At 53.0% G+C, this 8,704-nt stretch overlaps 1 long non-coding RNA gene across 1 annotated transcript; it reads right to left on the minus strand.

The window, feature by feature from the left end:
- Positions 1–326: 326 nt before the first annotated feature.
- On the minus strand, positions 327–8,046 carry LOC107107620. Its single transcript, XR_001482398.1, has 3 exons — positions 7,981–8,046; positions 3,472–3,507; positions 327–442 (listed from the first exon to the last, which is right to left on the minus strand). It is a non-coding gene; the product is annotated as an uncharacterized LOC107107620 (long non-coding RNA).
- Between the last annotated feature and the right edge of the window lie 658 nt (positions 8,047–8,704).

Consider the following 8,704-nt stretch of genomic DNA (forward strand, 5'->3'; position numbering starts at 1 on the left):
GCTGAGGGGAGACGAGGAGAAAGGCCGAGGGGGAAAGGAAGCTAGGAGGAGGACAGGGAGAGGGAGGAAAGGGCGCTGTGGGGAGGGGGGAGGGGAGAAGGCAGAAGGGAACTGAAAGCTATGGGGAAGGGGGGAAACAGTGAGCGGAAGGGAGGATGAAGAATGGGAGTTGGGGGGAGAATCTGTAAAGGGGTGGTGGAGGGGGTGGGGAAAGGAATGATGTGGGGAGACCAGAGAGGGCTGTGGTGAGGAAGGCAAAACACAGTTTCGATCTCAGGGCTTCCCTTTGAAAATGCAGCTTCTTTAAACAGATTACCTCAAATCCAAACCCATAGCCTGGCCCGGGGGGTCCGGGGGGGCCGGGTAGTCCTGGTATCCCAGGAGCCCCGTCAGCTCCTGCCTGCCCTTTCTCACCCGCTCGTCCAGTATCGCCAGGGTCTCCCTGAGGGAAAAGAATGGATTATTTCCCAATATACGTCTGTCGAGCCGTATTGCAGAACCCCTGACGGAGCACAACGGTGTCAGGAGGGGGAAATCTCGCACAAGTCCTGTCGGCCATGGCCCTGAGGACACACTTCTCCTGCCGTAGCCACACGTATTTAGCAGCCCTCTCTCCCATCTAGGGTTGCCAGCCTCCAGGTGGGGCCTGGGGATCTCCCGCTTTCACAAGTGTTCTCCAGCTGCGCTGACAGAGACCAGCTCCCCTGGAGAAAATGGCTGCTTTGAAGGGGGGGGGGACTCTGTGGCACTGGACCATGCTGAGGCCCCTCCCCTCCCCAAAAACCCCGCCCTCTCCTGGATCCACCCCCAAAGTCTCCAGGTATTGCCCAACCCAGACCTGGCAACCCGACTCCCATCTTTGGCCCTGTCCCTTCTTTGAAGAGACAGAACAGCATCAAAGTTAAAGAATAATTGCCTCAGCACCAATGCTCCCTCTAAGCTGTGGAGTCTTGTGAGCCAAAAATGCTACTCTGTGAGCTACTTTGTGAGCTACTGGCATGAGATTATACCTCTGAGGATTATACCGCTGAGGCAGGGGTCATTTCGTAGAAAAAGAGGTGCAGGAGCTCGTTAGCATTACTCATTTGCATATGCCACACACCCTGACATCACCGGAAGTGTGTCAGAAGGCAGCGCCCACTGCTCAGGCTCCACTGGACTGTTTTGGATTGCTAGCTATCGGGGAGGGGAGGATGTGCAAATCTGTCCTCACAGAGGAGGGAGAGCTTGTGCCTGAATAAAACTTGGTCTTAAAGGTGCCACTGGACTGTTTTGGATTGCTAGCTATGGGGGAGAGGAACACACAGATCTGCCCTCACAGAGGAGGGAGAGCTTGTACCTGAAGGTGGGCGGAAGGGGGCAACTTACCTGGCTGCTTCTTGCTCCTCGTGGCCTGACTGAGGGCTGCTGGGAGCAGGGGGCGGGGCTTGTTGCATGTGCCTGCCCCCTGGGCTCCTTACTGCTGGAGCTCCGCTCCTGTGTGCTCCCGCAGAAAATGACCCCTGCTCTGAGGATTATACCTCTGAGGATGCCAGTCACAGCTGCTGGCGAAACGTCAGGTCCTACAATGCCAAGACCACGGCCACACAACCCGGAAAATCTCCAACAACTAATGAACTCCGACCGTGAAAGCCTTCGACAACATACTGGCATGGAAGCTGTGAGCAAGCGATTGGGCTACGGCATAAATTAGTTTGCTCTGGAGCCCTCCTTCCTGAGCTAAGGCAAAAATGTGTAAGCCGGAGGCTAAAAAACTGTGAGCGAGCTCGTACTAACTCAGCTTAGAGGGAACACTGCTCAGCGCATTTCCCTGAAGCCGGAGCAACATCCTGCTTTAAAGACTTGGAATTAAGGATCAGGGCTGCTTCCTAGGCCCGTTCTGCATCTAGCGTTCACTCCGCTGTTCTACAAAATCCACATTAGAACAGAAATTCCTCTCTACGTTGCATGCCGCTTTCACTTCCTTTGATTGTTGGATGTTATGGGAGCCTCCACACGGATTGCCGGTTTCATTTTCTTTGACCTCTTGGTTTTATGGTACCGCCTGTCTGCATAGATTTACGGCTGTTTTATGGCCGTTCCGGGGGTGACTCTGCAGTCCGTATGGCCTTGGCTTGGAGTATTTGGATGTGGCTTTGAGCTGCATCTTCTTCTGTTCCAGGGTGGGTCTGGTCAAACAGCAGAGCGAAGGCTAGATGCAGAACGGGCCCTAAACTGGAGGGCAAAGTCTCCGTGGATCCATAAGCCCAAACACTAGGGCTGCGTCCTGGAGATCTCCCGGAATCACAACTGATCTCCAGACAAGACAGGTTTGCTCCCCAGGAGAAAATGGCTGCTGACAATGGTGGACTCTATGGCATTGGACCCTACTGGGGTCCCCCGTCCCCAGACCCCACCCTCCCCGGGCTCTTCCCCCAAAACCTCCAGGAATTTTCCAACCCAGAGTTGGCAACCCTGGGTTCTCCATTTTAGAAAACTTGCCCTTCTTCTACTTCTCTTGACAATCTTACAAGGATGAGGAGGAGGAGATTGGATTTATACCCCGTCCTTCCCTCAGAGTCTCAGAGCGGCTTACAATCTCCTTTCCCTTCCCCTCCCCACAACAGACACCCTTAGGGTTGCCAAGTATCTTCGCCGGGAGCGGGGGGCTCCCGGCCAGCATCTTGTGCACGCCGCACGCACGTCACCCGGAAGTGACGGGAGGACGCCAGGCACGCTGGGGGCGGGGCCATGGCCATACAAGGGAAAACCATAGAGTGCGCGTGCCTGCATCACTTCCGGGGGACGCGCACGTCAGGGTGCAGTTCCCCCCGGGGCCCGATCCGGCAGTGCCGGGAACGGGCCTCTGGGGTGGGGGTTTCCCCGCCCCCCGGGAGGACTTGGGATCCCTAGACACCCTACGAGGCAGGTGGGGCTGAGAGAGCTCTTTCAAGAACTGCTCTTAAGAGAAAGGACTTGTGACCGACCCAAGGTCACACCAGCAGCTGCACATGGAGGTGTGGGGAATCAAACCCGGTTCTCCCAGATTAGAGTCCGCGCACTTAGCCACTATACTAAACCTGGGGGGGGGGGGATTTCAAAAAGCTTACAGCGTGTGGCCGTCTCCCCACATAATTCCTAAACCTTAAGCTGTGGCATTCCACCTCAAAACAGTCACCCTAAGCAGTGACCACCTAACAATCTGTCTGGGGGGGCTCCTAAGAACGCCAAGAACCCAAGTTTATACTGGCATCCCTTTGTCTAATGCAGGGTTAGCAAAACTGACTGGAGCCCTAGGAACTGAATTCATATCAAATCACTCCAAATAAGCGCATGATAAGAATGCACAATGGGCAGAATGCCGTCAGTGCTGTGTTACCTCTCAGGCCAATTTTTGTGCAAAAGCCTGCCTGTGTTGTCTCCAGCAGAGCCAGATTTCACCTGTGATGTTTAACAACTATTATCAAAAGAGGACAAATTTGTGCCAGTTACCTTTGGTCCGGGTGGGCCTGCAGGACCTTGCTCGCCCTGGAAGAGAAAACACCTGTAAATGGAGGAGACTGAAACAGCACACCGCTGAGCACGCGCGAGGAAGGAGACGACTGATGCAGTTCTTTTCAATGAGAACTGTCTGCCCTTCATTTTATCGTTAAGGACCCAGGCTCACCCGATTTCATCAGATTTCAGAAGCTAAACAGGGTCGGCCTGGGTTAGCCCTTGGATGGGAGACCACCAAGGGAGTCCAGGGTCACGACATAGAGGCAGGCAATGGCAAACCACCTCTCTTCATCTCTTGCCTTGAAGACCCTACAGGGTCGCCATCAATGCTCCCTCTAAGCTATGGAGTCTTGTGAGCAAAAATTCTGCTTTGTGAGCTCCTGGCATTAAAGTTGTGAGCGAGTGATTTGGCTACTGCATAAATCAGTTTGCTCTGGAGCCCTCCTTCCTGGGCTAAGGCAAAACAATGTGAGCCAGAGGCTCACACTAACTCAGCTTAGAGGGAACACTGGTCGCCATAAGTCAGCTGCAACTTGATGGCCCTGTCTATCCCCCCTGTGGTCATGTCAGCTGATCTTTCTTAACGGACTATGATAGGTCTTAAAATACTGTGAGCCGGCTCATACTAACTCAGCTTAGAGGGAACACTGGTCGCCATAAGTCGGCTGCAACTTGATGGCCCTGTCTATCCCCCCTGTGGTCATGTCAGCTGATCTTTCTTAACGGACTATGATAGGTCTTGGCATATTTTACGGGGGAAGTGATCGATTGGCCTTTTAGTTACCGCTGTAGGTTTTGATGGACTGAAGAACTGTGGCTCTCGAAAGACCTTACTTGAGACGAACGGACACGGTGCGCACGTCAGAGCAGGCTTCACTTTCAGTGGCTGGGATTACGGGTGGCAGGCGGTGGATTCTGCCCTCAGGTGCCCCACTTGACTGCTTCCCGTTGGTGTGAATGACAGAAGAGAATAGGAAAGGGCAGGGAGTGGGAGGGGCTGTGGCTCAGTGGCCAGAGCATCTACTTGGCACGCAGAAGGTTGCCAGTTCAATCCCCAGCAACTCCTGTTAAAAGATCTAGCAGTAAGGGATGTGAAAGACCTCTGCCTGAGACCCTGGAAAGCCGCTGCCAGTCTGAGTAGACAATACCGACTTTGATGGACCAAGGGTCTGATTCAGCATAAGGCAGCTTCACTGTGTTCCCTCTAAGCTGAGTTAGTGTGAGCTAGCTCACAGTGTTTTAGCCTCCGGCTCACACGTTCTTGTCTTCGCTCGGGAAGGAGGGCTCCCGAGCAAGCTAATGTATGCAGTAGCCGAATCGCTCGCTCACTACTTTAATGCCAGTAGCTCACAAATAAGAATTTTTGCTCACCAGACTCCACAGCTTAGAGGGAGCATTGGCTTCATGTGTCCATGTGTTGCCCTTGGGGACACTGTCACAGTAAAGGGGAAACCTGACCTGTATCGTCATCATTACCATCATCATCATTTCAATTTGTTAAACACCCGATCCCAGCTTACGGGGATCCTGCAGGAGTGGAAAGTGTATCTTCGTGCAGAGACACAAAAGGCAAGTCTAGCAGTCGCCTTAGCAGAAGGACCTGGTATGCTTCCCAAATGGGCAAGGGCGTGCTGGAAACCATGGCTCATATAAACCCTCATCAGGCACCTCCTTTGAGAGTAGGTTGACTGCAGATCTGCATTGGGTACAACCCAGTCCCACCCAGTCTAGCGACGTGACAGAACTATGAAACCACCAGCAGTGGCCGATCGGCAGGAGGCGTGGCCAGAACAGTGACTCATGCAGGGGTATAGTGGGCTGCCTCCTCTACACACACAGGCCCTTCGAATACTTTCCCCTTGTCACACAGGTCCCCACTACCTCTTCTGTACAAGAAGACGGGGCTTTCTAGCTACCCACATCTGTGGCCAAGTCCCCATCATAACGGAAACTCTGAGACCACCAAGGATACTGTCAGAACAATTATGTCAGGCACTCTAGGACAGGCCACAGGCCCTTAAACCTGGGCCAAATCCCACAGCTTCTCTGAAAAAGGAAGAACTAAATAAGAAAGGGCTAATAATATCCACCCACTTCATAATATCAATCATGCCACATCATCACCTCAATTAGCCCAGGAAGCCTGCCAGCGGGAAAGGAATGTGCACTCTGTTTAATACAGCTCACAGCTAACTCCTATAATTTGGCTAACGGAGGGGGGTAATAAGAGATTCATATGCTCTGACGTATTGTAAACTAAGGTTTATAGTGCACTTGAGAGGGGGGAATAAGCACAAACATTCAGATTTAGATCCTTAAATAATTTACTGAAAGTCCTTAGCAAGGGACCTTAAACGGAGCCACAGAGCACTATTTATACTTTGAGAAAATTCAGTTGTCCCTGCCCAGAGAACTCAATCTATGATTTAATCACCAATTAAATCTACAGCCCATGGAAGTGTGTACACTGCCTTGAGCCCTCCGGGGGAGGTTGGTCTATAAATTGAATCCATCAATCAGTCAATCAATCAAAAAACCAGTTGACATTTCTGAGCTGTTCATGCAAACCTTAAAGGCAAGCTTTGGATGAACAGTGCGGAAACGTCAACGAGTTCAAAACTCTGAAACTTGACTGCTGATGGGAACGGGTCTTCTTGACCGTGCCCAAAGAACTCCCCCGCTTAGTCATTCTGCCCAACTGGTGAGAGCCTCCTCAGAGGCCACGTGCCCTCACCTGCGGATGTCAGGTGGGCGGTCGGCAGAGAGAAGAAACAAAAGCCATGCAATACCGAAATGCAGGGATCCCCAACCTTTTTGAGAGCCGACCGGGACACGCAAGACAGCGAAGCCGGGAGCCGTCGGGTGATGCCCACGAAGAAGACGTGGCGCGAGAGCCGGGGAACGCTGCTGAGAGGGGCCCGCACCCCAGAGAGGCGACGGCCAGCAAGAGGAGCGTGGCGCAGAGAGTGACGCGGCAGCCGCTCTCCCCAGCCCCACGCTGCCACACCCATGACGCTGAGAGCGCGTCTGGAGTAATAAAGGGGGTGGGTCTAGAACCAGGAAGGGAGACACAGGACGGGGGGCGGTGCTGGGAAGCGGGGCAGGGATAAGAGGTGGTGTCGTCAGGGAGGTTGGGGAGGAAGGACGCGATGCCAAGGCTGGGGAAGAAGAGCTGACGCACAGAGAGAGGATCAGCTCACGTCTCCCCAAGGTTCCAGTGAACTAAAGGCCAACTTGGAGCGGACAGAGGGCCGGTAGAGGTGGTGTTAACCTCATCCCCTGCTTTTCTGAGACCTCCCTTGTCTCACCACCCTTACAAAGGCCAGGCGTCCCAGGACAAGCCGCCCCGCAACCACGGCCATGGGGACTGGACCGCCTGGGCAGAAGGGAGACCCTCACAAAGACTAATAGCCGAGGGTGTTCCAGGGCCCCGCCTGATACAGCCTCCAGCAGGGATGGCCGGTGCATTGGGCAGTCGGTACACCAGCCAAATCGCCACACTCTTCTCAGCCTCCAACACCAGACCGACACACTCTATGCCCGTGATCCCCGGAGGTGGGAGGGCCCTGAAGGTGTAAGCCTCCCGGATGAATAAAGCCACTCCTCCCCCCCTGCCCCTTAGTCTGCGATTGGTGGAGGACCGAGAATCCAGGAGGAGCCACACTGTCTCTCCCTCTCTCACCCAGGTCTTGGTCACGCACTCCAGGTCTACATTCTGTTCCAACAGAAAATCCCGAAGGATCGTGGTCTTATTATTTATAGACCTGGCGTTACACAAGACCAATGTCGGAGAGGGGTCAATCATCCTAGCCCCACCTTTGGGATGGGCCGTAGGCTGGAAGGTGGCCGAGCGAAATTGTTTCTCCGCCCCCTTCCCTCCACTCTCTGCCTAGTCCCACCGTTATACTTTCCCCTCCCCAGGAGCACTGGAATCATCTGCCTGGCCATCCCCAAAGATGGTCCTCACAATTCACAGCTGTGTTCCCAGACCACTATAGAGAGGGCGGCGGAATAACACACAGTTCTCTGGTACTGATTCCCAACTATCCCTAAATATTCTAATCTATCCTTACTGTTAATATAACTAACATATCCTAACAATTTAACAGATTAATATACCATCAATCCCTGGCCAGTGACACAAATAAAGGCCAGTATAATAAAACTTCTATTTCTGTCCCCCAATTTGCTAGGCAATCACCATCATATACTCCTCTATAGGATAGTCTAGTCCGAATCCTCACTCTTTCAATTAATCAGTTCCAAGTAATCAGCTCCAAATAAACTAGTTAATAATTGGGAGTGGGCTGTGGTTGGGGTGTGGTGTCTTGCATGTTTAAAAACCAGGCTTCTGCCAGGGATTTTCAGTCTTTCTTCTCCTTGCTGAAATCACTAATAAAGAGTGCTGATCACTATACTTGGGGTCTGTTCATCCATCGAACCCACTGTTTAACACAAATGCAGGGAGAAATTTGGAAGAGGCGCTCTTGATGTGGAACTTACTTTCTCTCCCTTTGGTCCCGCGTAGCTGACCAATCCATCGTTACCGGGATGGCCGGGGGGACCCTGGAAACGAACAGTTTGCAGATGTTAACACACAAAGGAAACCATTTTGCAATGACGCCACCATCACGGCAGCCTCACTATCACTCGCAGAGGCTTCCTGTCTTTTACGGAGCAACCCTTTAGCCATCCAGGCATATGGTGAGAAGCTCGGCCTCGGCTGGGAGGTGGCTGCAATGTCTCGATAAAAGAACAGCTGCTTGATAAGGAGGTAAAGGTGCTCAGGGCCAGAGGAGCGATTCCAGGTGGCAGACGTGGATCCCAGAAGGCGGGCCACGACCCACAGCTCTCATCTGGTTTTGCCTTCCTTTGGGCATAGAGCAGGGGGTCACTGGGGGAGCGGGGGGTAGTTGTGAATTTCGTGCATTGGGCAGGGGGTTGGGCTAGATGACCCCTGAGGTCCCTTCTAGCTCTGTTTCTGTGTTCTGAACAGGGTTCTAAGTCACTTGTATAGTAGAAAAGAAGAAGAAGAAGAGGAGGAGGAGGAGGAGACTGGATTTCTACCCCGCCCTTCACTACCCAAAGGAGTCTCAGAGCGGCTTACAAACTCCTTTCCCTTCCCCTGCCCACAACAGACACCCTGTGAGGTCGGTGGGGCTGAGAGAGCTCTGACAGAAATTGGTCTATTTTCAAGAACTGCCCTTATCAGAACTACGGCTTGCCC

The sequence above is a fragment of the Gekko japonicus genome, unplaced genomic scaffold (assembly GCF_001447785.1).
Source record: "Gekko japonicus isolate JY-2015 unplaced genomic scaffold, Gekko_japonicus_V1.1 scaffold5077, whole genome shotgun sequence".
NCBI lineage: Eukaryota > Metazoa > Chordata > Lepidosauria > Squamata > Gekkonidae > Gekko > Gekko japonicus.